At 36.3% G+C, this 19,413-nt stretch overlaps 1 pseudogene; it reads right to left on the bottom strand.

Annotated features, from left to right (window-relative positions):
• Positions 1-1,045: 1,045 nt before the first annotated feature.
• On the bottom strand, positions 1,046-2,587 carry LOC138420391 (zinc finger protein Rlf-like; annotated as a pseudogene).
• Between the last annotated feature and the right edge of the window lie 16,826 nt (positions 2,588-19,413).

The raw sequence follows: 19,413 nt of genomic DNA on the forward strand, positions 1-19,413 counted from the left end.
GTCCTTAGAAGCACACCTAACTATTCATTATTTACATTTGACAGTTGCACAAAAGTGTATACGCTTCATGAAAGTGAAAGTGAAAGTGAAGTCTCTCAGTCATTTCCAACTCATTGTGACCCCATGGACTGCATGTAGCCCACTAGGCTCCTCCATCCATGAGATTCTCCAGGAAAAAATACTGGAGTGGCTTGCCATTTCCTTCTCCAGGGGATCTTCCCAACCCAGGGATTGAACCCAGGTCTCCTGCATTGCAGTCAGTTGCTTTAAACTCTGAGCCACCAAGGAAGCTTTATAGTGTGTGGAAATTTATCACTTCCCTACTCAACAGTTTACATATGGTTGGATACTCTGACACTCATTTGATACCTTGATTTCATCTTTTGATAAATTTGTTTTCAATATATTTTTGATTTTGGAAGAAAAGTAAAATGCAAGCTATTGATCTTGAAATTATGTAAGTTAAAATGACATAACTTGGCATTATAAATCAATATAAACATTCATGCTTATTACCTTAAATTTAACCTTAATTAAATTAATTTACCTTAATTTACCTTAATTAAAACATTACCTTTTCAAAAGAAAAACATGCTCAAATGATTTTAGGTATAAACTCTGTTCAAATTTGGGCTTTTAAAATGTCTTTATCAATACACATGCACTTAAAAAAATATGGACTCTTTTTTTGGGGGTGAAAAATTGTAATTTATTGAAACTCAACTCAAAAAATATAAGATGCTGTAGTGTACAATATATTACACAAAGCACCCTCAGGCGCACATTCAAGTCAAGTAAGAACTCCATACCCCTTTCCCCAGCCCTCCCACCCTGGGGTCTTAGTATCTGTTCCATACACAATCATGCACACTTAATTTGGAAAAGGAAGCCTCGATATATTTTAATGTATTAATTAGCACCAAACAAGAATACAGTTCCATTTTTAAATAAACAAAACAAAAAACCCAATCAATAAACCAACTGGAGAGCTAATGGACTCAGCCAATACTGCTGGCATAGATATTATACATTCATGTATAATACACAGCCTATTCTACCCTAAACGGCGGTGTGGCTGGTTCTCAGCCTTTGTTCAAGTTGGCAATTGTCCCCATGTTGCAGTGCTGGAGCCAGTCTGTTTCTAAAATAAAATTGCTATTTAGGAACTTCCTACTCAAAGCTCATCTGTCTTTTGTGTTGGAAATAAGTCTAAAATTGGTGTGGAAAACTTAGATCTTTCAAGGACAACCACTGGCCGAAGATAATGAAGCTGTTGTAAGGCAAGTTCTCCACAGTCTGTTAATGCTTTGTCCAATACGACCCTCAGGTTTTCCAAGGAGGGAACTGTTGTCATCTCAGCTACTATTAAAGGTGGGATTGCAGTCAGGTTCTCATGAATTGAAGAGTCACTGGAAGAATGAGGTATGTCAACTTCAGGGTCATTGTCATTCACCATATTATTTGCCATAACACTCCCTGTTAAGTCATTACAGGGTTGTGAAGAATTACTTAATGTTAAGTGCTCTGAAGGCTCCCAATCATCAAAATCATCTTATTTCTCTTCACTTTCCTGAATAAATTTCAGAAATGAAGATTCAAATCCCATAGGTTTATAAGTCTTCAAATCAAATGACCTGGGCTGTGGATGCTTCCTGAAATTCTCTTTTGGAACATGGGTTGAATTTTTTACAGTGTTTTCTTGCCCTGAACTTTGCTGCCCAGTTTCTGAGTCTTTGATCCTTGGTTAAGGCAGCTGGAAACTTGTGAAATAAGTCCCACTCTCAGTCCCATCAGGATCAGGTATAGAATTTTCTATTTTACAAGGAGGAGGCTGAACTATATTACATTGTTCCAAAGAAGTGGTTTCTGAACTGTGGTTGCATTTCAGAGTTCCCCTGTAGAGCAGAGAATCCGCATCAAAAACTGGGCTGCTCTCTGTACATCCTTTCTGGCCTCCATCCCTTTCGCCTGGATAAAGGGGGTCAGCGGTCTGGACAGGCATGCTAGTGTTACCTGGGCAATGGCTGTGCTGTGTGAGCTCTGACTCACAGCTTCTATCTTCTTCCTTCTTTATATAGGGCTCTACTTCAGAAGGGGGCTCCTCCTTAATTTTGGTACCGTACTTAACACACATGACAAGGTTTTTCATCTGTTTCTCTAGGTAGGCACTACTCATCTGATGGGTGCGTTTGTAATGCCTTACTATGCTGCTCTCCAACTTCACCACGGACAAGCATCCTTGAACCAGGCAGGGGTACTGTGTGTGCTCAGAATGCTCCACACACATATGGAGGGCTTCAGCTCTCGTTTTAAAACTAATTGGAGCTTTCTTGTCTTTGATTAAGCCACACTTTTTAGCCTTGGCATTAAACGATCTCCTGGTCGTCTGATGTTCATGCCCCTGAGGATGAGCTGTTTGACACACCTTTTCACTCCGTAGTAGCCTTTCATTTGCCACTTTCTGGCTTCTAAACAGATCATCGTAATAGTCCTTAGGTCGGTAATATACATGTTGAGAATAATTACTGCGATGGGTGAAAATCTGGCAACAGCCATTAAGATCACAATGAATTTCATAGTCTGAATGTATTTCTCCTTCAATGTTATGCTGTCCAAAAAAAAAAAAAATATGGACTCATTCAAAAGTTTTTTGTGAACTTGTACAATAAGTGTTATTGCTTTTAACATGTAATTGATGGTGCATAAACTAGAAAATTCTGGAAGAGATGAGAATACCAGACCACCTGATCTACCTCTTGAGAAATCTGTATGCAGGTCAGGAAGCAACACTTCAAACTGGACATGGAACAACAGACTGGTTCCAAATAGGAAAAGGAGTACGTCAAGGCTGTATATTGTCAACCTGCTTATTTAACTTCTATGCAGAGTACATCATGAGAAATTCTGGGTTAGAAGAAGCACAAGCTGCAATTAAGATTGCCAAGAGAAATACCAATAACCTCAGATATGCAAATGACACCACCCTTATGGCAGAAAGTGAAGAGGAACTAAAAAGCCTCTTGATGAAAGTGAAAGAGGAGAGTGTAGAGTGAAAAAAGTTGACTTAAAGCTCAACATTAAGAAAACGAAGATCATGGCATCTGGTCCCATCACTTCATGGGAAATAGATGGGAAAACAGTGGAAATAGTGTCAGACTTTATATTTTGGGGCTCCAAAATCACTGGAAGGAATGATGCTAAAGCTGAAACTCCAGTACTTTGGCCCCCTCATGCAAAGAGTTGACTCACTGGAAAAGACCCTGATGCTGGGAGGGATCAGGGGCAGGAGGAAAAGGGGACAACAGAGGATGAGATGGCTGGATGGCATCACCAACTAGATGGACATGAGTTTGAGTGAACTCTGGGAGTTGGTGAGGAACAGGGAAGACTGGCTGCAATTCATGGCATTGCAGAGTCGGACATGACTGAGTGACTGAACTGAACTGAACTGATTTACATATACTTGATATACTTCAAAGTAGCTACAAACTAAAAATATATAAAAGATACACACACACAAAAAAGAGAAAGGATCCCAAGCATAGTACTGTATATAATAATCAAATCACAAGGGAAGAGAGAACAATAAGAAGAAAGAAACAATAAATGACTCTAGAAACAAGCAGAAAGCAATTACCAAAATGGTAATAAGTACATGTCTATCAACAATTCTTTACAATTTGAATAAATGACATGCTCCAATCAAAATGCAAATGTGGCTGAATGGATAAGATAATATTCATAGGTATGCTGATTAATAGACACCCATTTCAGATGTAAAGACACATATGAACTGAAAGTGAGGGGATGGAAAAAGATATTGCATGGAAATGGAAATGAAAAGAAAGGGATGTGATGTACAACATGATTAATATAATAATCATTGATAAGTAGGTGAATCTAGGAATTATCTGCACAACAGAATTATTTCTTTTCTTTTTATTTTGTGTCTATATGAGTTGATGGATGTTCCCTTAATTTGTAGCAATCATATCATTATTTGTTAGTCAAATCATTATGTTATTCACCTTAAACAGTTCTATATGTCAATTGTATTTCACTAAAGCTGACTGCAAAGAGATCCAACCAGTCCATCCTAAAGGAGATCAGTCCTGGGTGTTCATTGCAAGGACTGATGCTAAAGCTGAAACTCCAATGCTTTGGCCACCTCGTGCAAAGAGGATGCTGGGAAGGATTGGGGGCAGGAGAAGGGGACAACGGAGAATGAGATAGCTGGATGGCATCACCAACTCAATGGACGTGAGTTTGAGTGAACTCCGGGAGGTGATGGACAGGGAGACCTGGTATGCTGTGATTCATGGGTCTCAAAGAGTCAGACATGACTGAGTTACTGAACTGAACTGAACTGAAAGCTGGAAGGAAGAAAATAGACTAGCACAGGAAAAAATCCTCTATATATGTCTTATAATCGTGAAAACAAATGCCCTGAAGCTCAAAAGTGAGGATTTGGAAGAAAATTAATTTCAATAAGAAACTAGCAACAAAGGGAATGGCATTCAACTCCAGAAACAAGCAAGGCAATTTATTTAAGGGAAATGGTTAAAAATTAATTGCTATATATTTACTTCCAATTGTGTGATCTTTATTAATATTTGGGGGGATGTGGCTCAGAGGTTGAAGCATCTGCCTCCAATGCGGGAGACCTGGGTTCGATCCCTGGGTCGGGAAGACCCCCCTGGAGAAGGAAATGGCAACCCACTCCAGTATTCTTACCTGGAGAATACCATGGACAGAGGAGCCTGGTAGGCTACAGTCTACAGGGTTGCAGAGAGTCGGACACGACTGAGCGACTTCACTTACTTACTTAAACTGAAAACAGTATGGCAATTTTTCAAAAAATTAAAGGTAGAATTACATATAACCCAGCAGCTCCAATTCTGGGTATGTCCAAAATAATAGAAAGTGCAGTATGGAAGAAGCATTTAATACTCATGTTTACTGAAACATTGTTTACAATAACACAAAACTGGAAACAACCCAAATACCCATTGACAGATAATGAACAAACAAATGTGATCTATACTTTGTTGTTGTTTATTCACTAGTTCAGTTCAGTCTCAGTCGTGTCTGACTCTTCGCGATTCCAAAGAGTGCAGCATGCCAAGCTTCCCTGTCCAACACCAACTTCCGGAACTTGTTTTAACTCATCTCCATCGAGTTGGTGATGCCATCCAGCCATCTCATCCCCTGTTGTCCCCTTCTCCTCCTGCCTTCAATCTTTCCCAGCATCAGGGTCTTTTCTAATGAATCAGTTATTCCCATCAGGTGGCCAAAATATTGAAGCTCAGCTTCAGCATCAGTCCTTCCAATGAATACTCAAGACTGATTTCCTTTAGGATGGACTGGTTTGATCTCTTTGTAGCCCACGAGACTCTCAAGAGTCTTCTTCAACACCAAAGTTCAAAAGCATCAATTCTTCATTGTCAGCTTTCTTTATAGTCCAACTCTCATATCCATACACGACTACTGGAGAAACCATAGCTTTGACTGAATGTACCTTTGTCATCAAGGTAATGTCTCTGCTTTTTAATATGCTGTCTAGATTGGCCATAGCTTTTCTTCCAAGAAGCAAGCATCTTTTAATTCCATGGCTGCAGTCACCATCTGCAGTGATTTTGGAGCCCAAGAAAATGAAGTCTGTCACTTTTTCCATTGGGGTTCCCCATCTATTTGCCATGAAGTGACCGCACTTCATGCCATGTTCTTAGTTTTGTGAATGTTGAGCTTTAAGCCATCTTTTTCACTCTCCTCTGTTTAGTCGCTAAGTTGTGTCCAAACTTTTTGCAACTGTATGGACTGTATCTTGCCAGGCTTCTCCTGTCCACAGAATTTCCCAGACAAGAATGCCAGTGTGGGTTGCTGTTTTCTTCTCCTGGATTCTTCCCAATCCAAGGATTGAACCTGCATCTCTTGCATTGGCAGGAAGTCTTTACAGCTGAGCCACCAGATAGGCCTCCAATCTATATATACAAAGGCACATTATTCATACTTAAAAAGAAAATACTGACATATGTTACAACATAGATGAATCTTTAGGACACTGTGCTAAGTAAAATAAACCAGTCTTAAAAAGATATAAAATTAAATGATTTAATTTTAAATACTGGAATTCCTTTCAATGTTCAAATAAAACATAATGTATGGATTATATACCTGAGAAGAAAGGATAAGATAAATTTTACATGTTTTAGAGGAAAAAAATGCTTTATTAGAGGCTAATTTTTTTGATAAACTTAATAATGAATACATACTTCTATATTAAATCCTCTGTGCCTAAGTTATTCATATAGGAATATAAATAACTATACTTAGATATGAAATTATTTATAGTATGCAAATAAGAAGATAGGTTGAATGGCATCATTGACACAATGGACATGCATTTGAGCAAACTCTGGGAGATAGTGAAGGAAAGGGAAGCCTGGTATGCTGCAGTCCATGGGGTCACAAATGGTCAAACATGACTTGGCAACTGAACAAAAATTATAATATATATATAAAGAACATTCCATTCAAAGCCAAAAAAATACATATTTTTCACAAATACACATATAACATTCTCCAGGATAATTCACATGCTAGGACACAGCATAAGCTTTCTCAAAATTAAAAACATTTTAGTAATATCAAGTATCTTTTTTGACTACAATGCTGTGAAGCTAGAAAAGAACAAGAGAACAAACAAACTAGAAAAAACACAAATACATGAAGACTAAACAAATGCTATTAAACATCCAGTGAATCACTAAAGAAATCAAAGCAGAAATAAAACATTACTTGGAGAGAAATGAAAGGAAAACATGATGATCCAAAATCTATGGGATTCAGTAAAATCAGTTCTAAGACAAACATTTGTAGCAATACAAGTTTACCTAAGGAAATAAGGAAAATATCAAATAATCCCTTTAAGCTAACACCTAAAGGAACTAGACTCATGAAGTGTTGAGCATAAATTAATAAAATAAAAAAAATAAAAATAATAGAAAAGAGCAATAAAACTAAGAGCTGCTTTTTGAAAAGATTTTTTTTTAATTCATAAACCTTTAAGCCAGACTCATCAAGAAAGAATGAGAGAGCAACCTAACAATATCAGAAATGAAAAAGGAGAAACACTTCAAAAATACTAAAATTAATCTGAGCAAATCTATGCCAAAAAAAACAATGTATAACCTAATAGAAAAATTTCTACAAATGTTAAATTTCCCAAAACTAAACCAGGAAGAAATGGAAAATATGTGCAGGCCAATTCTAGTAAAGAAATTGAACAGGTAGCTTAAAAAGCTCCCAGCAAATAAAAGTCCAGGACTATATGGCTTCTTAAATGAATTCTACCAAATTATTTGAGAAGAATAAACATAAATCCTTCTCAGATTATTCTATAAAGTCTCAGAGGAAAGAACACTTACAAAATCGTCCTTTGAATCCAACATCACCCTGATACAGAAACCAGTCAAAGACATTACAAAACAGAAAATTATAGGCCAATGTTGGTGTTAATCATAAAGAACCTGCCTGCCAACTACTGAAGCAATGGAGCACATCATCCTCTGAGACTTTAGATGACTGTAAAGTTTCAGGAACAAAACAGTTTGGTACTGACATAAAATACAGATATAGATCAATTGAACAAAATAGAGAGCCCAGAAATAGCAAACATATAGTCAATTAAACTATTACAAAGGAAGTGAAAAATGAAGTAGGAGTATACAACAGAGACTAAATAATCTCTTGAATTAACAGTTCTGGGAAAGCTGGACAGTTACACGTAAGAAAATAAAATTAAAACATTTTCTCATCCCATATATGAAAATAAAAAACAATTGCCTAGAATATTTTGTCTGGAATAAAACATAGGCAGAATGACCTATGATATAAGTTATAAAAATGTCTTTTGGGATATAACTCCTAAAGCAAAGGAAATAAAAGCAAAAACAAACAAACAAGGCTTAATTAAACTTAAAAGCTTTTAGGGCAAGAGAAATCCTTGACAAAGGTCAAAGACAACCTCCTGAGTGGGAGAAAGTATTTATAAATTATATGATCATCTGTGGTTACTACTGATGGAGACACCAGTGGATGAAAGGAGAATTGGATGTGTATGTGTGCTTAGTCGCCCAGTCATGTCTGACTATTTGTGACCCTTGGACTGTAGCCCACCTGGCTCCTCTGTCCACTGGGATTCTCCAGGCAAGAATACTAGAGTGGATTGCTATGCCTTCCTCCAGGGGATCTTGCCAAATCCAGGGATTGAACCCAGTTCTCCTGCACTGAGGGTGAATTCTTTACCATCTGAGCCACCAGGGAAGCCAGAGAATTGGATAAAGGTAGTCAAATGGTACAACCTTTCCATTATATGAAAAATAAGAATTAGAGGTACAATGTACAACATGGAAAATATGACTAACACTGCTCTATGTTATATATAAAAGTTGTTGGGAGAGCAAAGCTGGAGAGTTCTCATCAGAATAAAAATACATATGTTCATATTTTTTAAATTTTGTATTTATACAATAGAGGTTCACTAACCTTATTATGGCAATCATTTCAAGATACATATAAGTCAAATCATTATGCTATATATCTTAAACTTATATGGGGTTGATGTCAATTATATCTCAATAAAAGCTGGATTAAAAAATCTAAATACACAGCGTTGAATCATTTTGCAAGGAGAAGTACCTAGAAAATAAAAAAAACTTCATATATTGTTTATACAGAATAATAAAATGTTGAGGTCTAACTTCAAAGAGTAATAAACTAGGAAAGCTGCTTAATTTACTTCTATTGTATAGTATACTAATAAATTGGCTAGCCATGAAGTAATGAAAAAGCAAAAGAAATAAAATTAAACATTGGAAAAGAAGACAAACCAATCATTCAATGATGATATGTAGGACTTAAGGGAAATCCAAATGGGTTTTCAGATAAACTACTATAATAATCTAGACATATTTTCAGGTAAAATTTAATATAAAATCAATTTGATGTCAATATACAGTAACAACTCAAAAGGGAAATAATAAAGTATCATAGAAGCATTATATGCCTAACACTAAATCTGGCCATAACAACCAAAAAGCAAGGCTTCTATTTCAGCACAGTAATTATTACATAATATAGATAAAAGAAACATACAAATATGTAAAGATACATACAAATATGTAAAGATAAATACAATGTGCATAGTTTTGAGGACTCAATATTTTTAAGATGGTGATTCTCCTCAAATAAATATTTGGATTTAAAACAATGTTATTAAAAATCATTAACATTGTTGAAATCTTGAAACTCAAAATTTATGAGTTCTTTTTTTATTGTTAAATTCATATGGAAATCAAAAGGATAAAAACAGCCAGAAACACCTTAAGAAGACCAAGGTGGGGACACCTCTCCATCAAATATCCAGATTTGTTTTAATTATATATCATAATTAACTTAGAGGAACGTTGATGCAATTAGTATAACAGAGACTATGTATAGGCTCAAGGTCATCCATAGGTGGCTGTCTTAATCTACCTGATCTGAAATAACAAAAATACCCCATATTGGGTTGCTTAATCTACAAATGTTTATTCTTCATAGTCTTCTCATTGTGTTCTCACATGATAGAAGGATCCATGGATCTCTCTGAGGTGTGTTTGATAAGGATGCTAATTCCATTAACAAGAGTTCTGCCCTCATGCTAATGGCCTTTAAAGATCCCACTTTCAAGTTTCATCATCTTGGGGATTTAGTTTTAACATTTAAATTTTGAGGAGATATGATAATTCAGTCTATAACAATTCTTCCAGTTTTGCCTTTTCCAGGATGTCATAAGAATGCATTTCTTCACAGGCATGTAATTCTTTGGTCTACTTCTTTAACTTATCAAAATGTATTTAATATTTATGCAAATTTTTGCACGGAAAAATAGCTCACACCTTTATTGCAAAACCATATTCCATTAGGAACGATTGATGTGAACAAAACTATGCACTTAAGAGGTGTCTTACAGTGGAATGGAAGTGAAATTCCAAACTTTTAAAGATTTGGATATTTTATTTGTATGAGGAAGTTTTAAAACAATCAAATTCCAAGATTGTTTTCCTAAAATATTATTGGCTAAGGCAAGTGAAAAATAAGTAAGCCTTAAAATAATCTCTTCTTTAGATACAGCACAATCAAAACTTGGACTTAATGGCTTTTACCCTACTATTTCCCTGCCACCTTCCTTTGCTCGAAACGTTTCTGTGCTCTAAAACTTTTTCCTGATTCACTAAACTCTTGTTCAGCCAGAAACCTCCAAAGTTAAACCATCTTCAAAATTGAATTTTTAATACTTTTTGACAACATTCAGAAGTAATTCCCAATGCAGACCTGACCCCTGTTGTTATGCTTTTTGATGACCTGAAGACAGAATATCAGAATGTGTTAGTTGCTCAGTTGTCTGTGACTCTTTTTGACTCCATGGGCTGTAGCCCACCAGGCTCCCCTGTCCATGAAGTTCTCCAGGCAAGAATACTGAAGTGAGTTTCCATTGCCTTCTCCAAGGGATCTTTCTGACCAAGGATTGAACCCAGGTATCCTGCATTGCAGGCAGATTTTTTTTTTTACCATCTGAGAGACCAGGGAAGACCTAACAGAGAGGGAAAACCTAACAGACCTAACAGGGATGACAGAAACGCAATGAAATTAAAAAAAAAAAAAAAAGGAATCTGAAATGGAATAAAGTCTTCTGTCAGATCTCTAATCTCTAATTGAGCATTTAGAAAACTGTTGACACAAAAACATTATAAGACTCAAAATAAGTTGATTTTTTGTCAGTTAATACTCCTCCTTGTCATTAAGCATCAGAAGAAGTATCTTTTTGAGGACACATGAAGATATTATAAGAAGAATAATCATTGGAAAAGCAATTGTTACACATATCTGAGGAGTAAAAATTGAGGAGCAAAGCTTAATGAAGCCCCTTTAAGAGGAAAACAATTTCTGGATTTCTTCCTTTACTATCAAACATTTCTGGAGAATGTTCTCTGAATGCTAAAAAAAATCCTGTAGATTTGTATTGATACCAGCAACATAATATCTGTAAGCCCTTATGACCTCACAATCTATCCTTCATTGTCAATTTTGCAGGCTGTAGTTATTTCTAATAATTTGTGAGCTATTCTCTAATCTCAAGTCATAACTGTTACCCTTGGATCCTGGGCTAAAGAACATTTTTTTTTCCATTTTGACATCAGATCTATTAAAATAAGTAACGATCTACTATGTAAATAAAATTGTCAAATAAATACTCTCCGTGATGCCCTTAAAAAAAAAAATCAGGATTCTCCTTTTCATAGTCAGATGACAGTTAACTTGGACATTGACTTATATATACATTTGTGTCTAAGTCAAGACTAAATTCAAGATTTCCATGAAATGATAGATTCATTGTGACCAAAATTTCCATTAAGATTGTCAGAATCAGTAGGGGATGAATGTAACAAGTTTTAGATCAACCCACAAATTCTACTTAAGTTGAATAATACTTTTTAAAATAGGAAACTAATAAAGACTAAAAATAGTAATAGAAAAATCTAATAGAGAAACAATTAACCATGCAATGCACCAACCATAGTGAACTCATTCTTGCTGTCAAAAAAACCAATAAACAAGGACATTGCTTTGCTAAGGACTTTAGAGCCACAAGTATGTAACTATCCTCTACTTCCCTGTGATATTCAGCCAAATGTCATTTTATCTTCACCACCTGAGGCCAAATATTCTAGTATTATATAATTTGTGTTCTGTTTTGTTAGTCAACTATTGGATTGAGATATTTAAAATTTGAATTTCCTAGGCAAGCAACAAAATACCTGAGTAACTATGCTATATATGTTTATTAAAGTGATTTCCTATCCTTCACAAGTCTATAGACACAAACATAAAGTGAGATTTTCCTAAAGGAAATGGCAACACACTCCAGTGTTCTTCCCTGGAGAATCCCGTAGACAGGGGTGCAAAGAGTTAGAATTGACTGAGTGACTGAGGACACACTTTCCTAATGGGTATCTACATTTGCCCAATAAAGAGATGAATAACTTTGGTTATGTGATAAAGATAAGATTAACTTCAAGTTTGATTACATCTAATCTGCTTATTGCTTTAGCTTAGAAGGGATTTTTCATTTCCAAATAAACATTAAAATTTAATTAAAAATAAGTGCATTAATTTTAACAATTTATCTTGAAGAATAAAAATAGTTAGAACCAGACATGGAACAACAGACTGGTTCTAAATTGGGAAAGGAGTATGTCAAGATTGTATATTGTTACCCTGCTTATTTAACTTATATGCGGAGTGCATCATGCCAAATGCAGGGCTGGATAAAGCACAAGCTGGAATCAAGGTTGCAGGGAGAAATATCAATAACCTCAGATATGCAGATGACATCACCCTTATGGCAGAAAGCAAAGAAGAACTAAAGAGCCACTTGATAAAAGTGAAAGAGGAGAGTGAAAAAGCTGGCTTAAAACTTAACATTCAAAAAACTAAGATCATGGCATCTGGTATCATTACTTCATGGCAAATAGATGTGGAAACAGTGGGTGACTTTATTTTTGGGGGCTCCAAAATCACTGCAGATGGTGATTGCAGCCATAAAATTAAAAGACACTTACTCCTTGAAAGGAAAGTTATGACCAACCTAGACAGCATATTAAAAAGCAGAGACATTACTTTGTCAACAAAGGTCCATCTAGTCAAGGCCATGGTTTTTCCAGTGGTCATGTATGAATGTGAGAGTCGGATTGTGAAGAAAGCTGAGTGCCAAAGAATTGATACTTTTGAACTGTGATGTCAGAGAAGACTCCTGAGAGTTCCATGGACAGCAGGGAGATCCAATCAGTCCATCCTACAGGAAATCACTCCTGAATATTCATTGGAAGGACTGATGCTGAAGCTGAAACTCAATACTTTGGCCATCTGTTGTGAAGAGCTGACTCATTAGAAAAGACCCTAATGCTGAATAAGATTGAAGGCAAAAGGAGAAGGGGATGGCAGAGAATGAGACGGCTGGATGGCAACATCAACTTGGTGGGCATGAATTTGAGCAAGCTATGGGAATTGGTGAAGGATAGGGAAGCCTGGCATGCTGCAGTCCATGGGGTTCCAAAGAGTCAAACACGAGTGAGTTACTGAACTGAACTAAATCTTAAAGAAATAAATTATTCACTTTTAAGATTAGCATTTATTTACATCTTCCTGGCTTTGTTTACCAAGAATCAATTAAGATGTTCTCTCAAACACACTACTGAAGGCAATAGGTGCCTACTTTTCTGAAATAGTCATACTTCCATGGTCCTAAGTCATGTTAACAAATATTTTACTTAGAAGCTGAAATATTAATGGGGTGCTGTGATTTAACATTAGCTTTTCACCACTCCTTTCTGTGCAACTTCCTAATTATCATAGACAATGAGGATATATTTTGACATATATTTTCCCCAACTCAGAAAAAAGTGATCACTAGATAGTTTGATTCCATTCAAATAAAGGCCTCAATTTGGGATTTAAAGTAATACTTTTGGATGGCCTATTTCTGTTCTTGAGCCTCATTATATCACGGTTTACAGGAGGCATAGAGAGTGGGAAAAATCAAGCATGTCATGATTGACAAAGGTAGATGCTGAATGTTGGTAAGCTTATAGAAATTCTCACCCATGGAGTTTGTGAGACCAAGAGTCATTGTTTAAAAATCAGAGTAGCCTGGAAACATATTAGCTTTTTTATGTTTTTAATTTTTTTTTAATTTATATTCTTGCTTACATCTGATTTTCAATACTATTAATAATATCCAGAAAACATAAAAAATTACGATAATTAAATATCTGGAGGGTTGAGAATAGGATTTGTAGTCATAGGTTAATTGGGGAATCTCAGTTCCTGATTTGAGTTAGACTGAAAATTCTTATGGTAATCTTTTCCTAAATATTTGTCTATATTCTAGTGTTTAAGAATGCAATCTTCAAAACTTTAAATTCAATTTATTTCCTATTGTCCAATTAATTACTCCAACATAAAAATATTCTATGAAGTACAAAAAATGTGCTGTGCATAGTATTCGAAACAGCCAGCGCTGGAATCCTGAAGTTTTTTCATGACTCTTCAGATCATGGTGCGAATTGAACTTTTCACTGAACCAGTCCAATTTCAGCTTGGGATAAGAAGGACTATAACTGGAACTGAGAATGTTGTTGTGTTTTCTAACAAACTTTTTTATGAAAAAGATAAAACAATGAATAACAACTATTCTTTAAGGGAATTCTTACACATAGACTTATCAGACATACTGGTCTACTGACTTGGAGAACTTGGCAACAATTTAACTACAGTAGACTCCTCAAGACTCACTTATGCACCTTAAGACTCACTTAAAGACAATCTTTTTATTGCATCTGCCAAATATATCTTAAACATTTTTAAAATATCTAAATCACAAACTTTCTCCAATCCTAGTAAGTTCTCCACTTTGAAAATTTAATTCTTACAGGCCCAATTTAAAAGTACTATAAATTTCCCACTTCTTGCTTCCCCTTCTTCCCCTTTTGAGATACTGTCAAAATGTCAAGATAGTGTGTCCTTTTAAGGAAGTAAGTTCTAATAAACTTATTATTTTATTAATAGTTCTTTCGATTATATTTCAGATGAGTTCAACAGTTTTCATGTACAAGAGACACCTGGGGGGGGAAAAAAAAAACAAGAAACAAGAAATGATGAAACATAAATTCTACTACTAACTTTTGTGTTCATTAACATTATGGACCTCAATATTCTCATTTCTAAGGTGAGAGTCAGTGCAGACCTTTTCTGTTTCTTTTCATTGTATTTCAGTTCAGTTCAGTTCAGTTGCTCAGTCGTGTCTGAATCTTTGCGACCCCATGAATCGCAGCATGCCAGGCCTCCCTGTCCATCATCATCTCCCGGAGTTCACTTAGACTCACGTCCATTGAGTCCGTGATGCCATCCAGGCATATCATCCTCTGTCGTCCCCTTCTCCTCCTGCCCCCAGTCCCTCCCAGCATCAGAGTCTTTTACAGTGAGTCAACACTTCGCATGAGGTGGCCAAAGTACTGGAGCTTCAGCTTTAGCATCATTCCTTCCAAAGAAATCCCAGGGCTGATCTCCTTCAGAATACACTGGTTGGATCTCCTTGCAGTCCAAGGGACTCTCAAGAGTCTTCTCCAACACCACAGTTCAAAAGCATCAATTCTTCGGTACTCAGACTTCTTCACAGTCCAACTCTCATATCCATACATGACCACAGGAAAAACCATAGCCTTGTCTAGCTGGACCTTAGTCGGCAAAGTAATGTCTCTGCTTTTCAATATGCTATCTAGGTTGGTCATAACTTTTCTTCCAAGGAGTAAGTGTCTTTTAATTTCATGGCTGCAGTCACCATCTGCAGTGATTTTGGAGCCCCCAAAAATAAAGTCTGACACTGTTTCCACTGTTTCCCCATCTATTTCTCATGAAGTGATGGGACCGGATGCCATGATCTTCGTTTTCTGAATGTTGAGCTTTAAGCCAACTTTTTCACTCTCCGCTTTCACTTTCTTCAAGAGGCTTTTTAGCTCCTCTTCACTTTCTGCCATAAGGGTGGTGTCATCTGCATATCTGAGGTTATTGGTATTTCTCCCGGCAATCTGGATTCCAGCTTGTGTTTCTTCCAGTTCAGTGTACTCATGATGTACTCTGCATATAGGTTAAATAAGCAGGGTGACAATATACAGCCTTGACGTACTCCTTTTCCTATTTGGAACCAGTCTGTTGTTCCATGTCCAGTTCTAACTGTTGCTTTCTGACCTGCATACAGATTTCTCAGGAGTCATGTTAGGTGGTCTGGTATTCCCATCTCTTTCAGAATGTTCCACAGTTTCTTGTGATCCACACAGTCAAAGGCTTTGGCATAGTCAATAAAGCAGAAATATATGTTTTTTCTGGAACTCTCTTGCTTTTTCCATGATCCAGCAGATGTTGGCAATTTGATCTCTGGTTCCTCTGCCTTTTCTAAAACCAGCTTGAACATCAGAGAGTTCATGATTCACATATTGCTGAAGCCTGGCTTGAAGAATTTTGAGAATTATTTTACTAGCATGTGAGATGAGTGCATTTGTTTGGTAATTTGAGCATTTTTTTGCATTGCCTTTCTTTGAAGTTGGAATGAAAACTGACCTTTTCTAGTCCTGTGGCCACTGCTGAATTTTCCAAATTTGCTGGCATATTTGAGTGCAGCACTTTCACAGCATCATCTTTCAGGATTTGAAACAGCTCAACTGGAATTCCATCACCTCCACTAGCTTTGTTCATAGTGATGCTTTCTAAGGCCCACTTGACTTCACATTCCAGGATGTCTGGCTCTAGATTAGAAATTTACTAATAGGGACATGACCAGACACACAAAAAGATATAATGTGCTTAGTCATGTCCAACACTTTGGCCCCCATGGACTGTATTCCACCAGGTTCCTCTGCCCATAGAATTTTCCAGTTAGAATACTGGAGTCGGGTGCCATTTCCATCACCACAGGATCTTTCCTACCCAGGGATCAAACTTGTGTCTTCTTTCTCCTGCATTATATATTTCACATATTTTATATATATTATAAATATATATATGTATATATATTCCATATATATCATGTGTGTATTGCAGATTCAGTACACCTATTCTGATGGCTGATGCCTCAAATTACATTTCCGTTTCATATTTAAATTAGTCCTATTTTTGTGGCATTCTGTTTAGTAGTTCTTAACAGTGGAAACAGTGTCAGACTTTATTTTTTGGGCTCCAAAATCACTGCAAATGGTGACTGCAGCCATGAAATTAAAGACGCTTACTCCTTGGAAGAAAAGTTATGACCAAACTAGATAGCATATTCAAAAGCAGAGATATTACTTTGCCTACTAAGGTCCATCTAGTCAAGGCTATAGTTTTTCCAGTAGTCATGTATGGATGTGAGAGTTGAACTTTGAAGAAGGCTGAGCACCGAAGAATTGAAGCTTTTGAACTGTGGTGTTGGAGAAGACTCTTGAGAGTCCTGTGGACTGCAAGGAGATCCAACCAGTTCATTCTGAAGGAGATCAACCCTGGGATTTCTTTGGAAGGAATGATGCTAAAACTGAAACTCCAGTACTTTGGCCACCTCATGTGAAGCGTTGACTCATTGGAAAAGACTCTGATGCTGGGAGGGACTGGGGACAGGAGGAGAAGGGGACAACAAAGGATGAGATGGCTGGATGGCATCACTGACTCGATGGACATGAGTCTGAGTGAACTCCAGGAGATGGTGATGGACAGGGAGGCCTGGCACGCTACAATTCATGGGGTCACAAAGAGTCGGCACGACTGAGTGACTGAACTGAACTGAACTGAATTGAACCATGATATTTACAGGATATGTATATCACTTTCTACATTCTTAATGTGAGTAAAACAGAAAACTCAGATAGTAAACCAACACACACAATTCATTTCCTTAACTTCTCCTTTCCCAAGGGAAAAACTTTTGCTTAAAAAAAAATTAAACACTATAAAAACATAACAAAAATTGACCTCACCTACAGACAATAATGGATATTGTAACTTGCACTAAATTCTCCACAGTCAGACCATGTAAAATGCTTTGGGACTCCTAATGTCCTGATATTAGAAACTTCTCAGGAGCGCAAAATCTGTTTTGCTAGAAGCATTCTGTGAAAATGCCTTTTAAGTGTATTTTCCCTATAGACTCAGACTTCATTATTCTTTTCTCCTGGCAGTAAGAAATTTGAACATGTACTTTTTATCACATTGAGGTTGGGAATAATTTTCTTAAATATGTAAATATTGGCCAAAAAGGTAACTATCCTATCTAAATTGTACTTACTTTGTAAATCAATCAACCAAACATGCAACATTTTTGTTCACTATACAGATATAGTTATTATGAGTAGTTTACTGGGAGAAAAATCAATAAATTTAAATAAAAATATCTCTCAAACAGGTAACCGCCCGAGTTAGAAAGAATAGGAATATAAATAATTACCGTAGTTTTTAGAAAAAAAATATAGTAATGAAACACCAACAGAATATAGCACTTTAAGATAAACGATAGTCAATTTGGAAATTAGGGATAGATATTCCAGAACTGTGGATTAAATAGGTCAATGAGACTTCATAAGAAAGTGGTGGAAAGATTAAACAGAATTTGAATAGACAAAGGGAAGTGCAAGCAGGAGATAACAGCATACACAGAACCACAGTTGTGGGCATGGAGAAGATAGCTTTGGAAGCAGTGGATGACAATATAAGCAAAATAAGATATAAAACGTAACACTTTGATTTTTCCCTAGAGTAACATAGTAGCTTGGTTAAGTCCCCAAAATGGTATTTTTATATTGCTTAACATAGCTTTGTGTAGACTTGCTTTAATATCAAGTGTTATTCTTATTACAAAAGGAATAAATACTTTCTATGAAAAGATCAAGTGATACAAACACATATACAATAGAAAGCATTGATTCCTGCATCTCATCAACAAGAGTTAGCTACTCTTAACTCTTTGGAGGATGTTATATTACTAGGATAGAGGATTTTTTTACACAGACTATTTTCTATAAGTGATTTGTTGCTTTTGTTAACATTAAATGTATTCTGAAATTACCTTTTCACCACATGTTCATATACATTGTTCCATTTTTTGCCTTTAAACACACACACATATATACTAAATGAGATCACATTGTTCTGTATTTTCCCACATTAACAATATTTATAAACTTTTCCTTTGTCATCTTTACTCAGCTACAAGACAACTGTCAACATTTTAAAACAGTTGTGAAAGTTGTGTTTATCCAATATCTCAATAATATCAGTAATGCAACTCTGAGCATTTATCTTTGCATACTTTTGTAAATAGTTATATGAAATATATGTCTAGAAGTAGAAAATCTATTGGGATTTTGGGAGATTAGGATTGATGTATATATACTGTGTGTGTGTGCTAAGACACTTCAGTGATGTCCAACTCTTTGCGATCCCATGGACTGTAGCCTGCCATATTCCTCTGTCCATGGGATTCTCCAGGCAAGAATCATGTAGTGGGTTGCAGTTCCCTCCTCCAGGATATATACACTACCATATATGAAATAGGTAATTAGTGGGAACCTGCTGTATAGCACAGGGAGCTCAACTCTGTGTGTTTATATATATGTATATATATATATGTAAAGAACCCATCTGTCAATGCAGAAGACATAAGAGACACGGGTTTGATCCCTGTGTCAGGAAGATCCCTTGGAGGAGGGCATGGCAACCCACTCCAGTATTCTTGCCTGGAGAATCCAACTGACAGAGCAGTCTTTTGGGATAGTGTCCATAGGATCTCAA

This window comes from Ovis canadensis, chromosome 15 (genome assembly GCF_042477335.2).
Source record: "Ovis canadensis isolate MfBH-ARS-UI-01 breed Bighorn chromosome 15, ARS-UI_OviCan_v2, whole genome shotgun sequence".
NCBI lineage: Eukaryota > Metazoa > Chordata > Mammalia > Artiodactyla > Bovidae > Ovis > Ovis canadensis.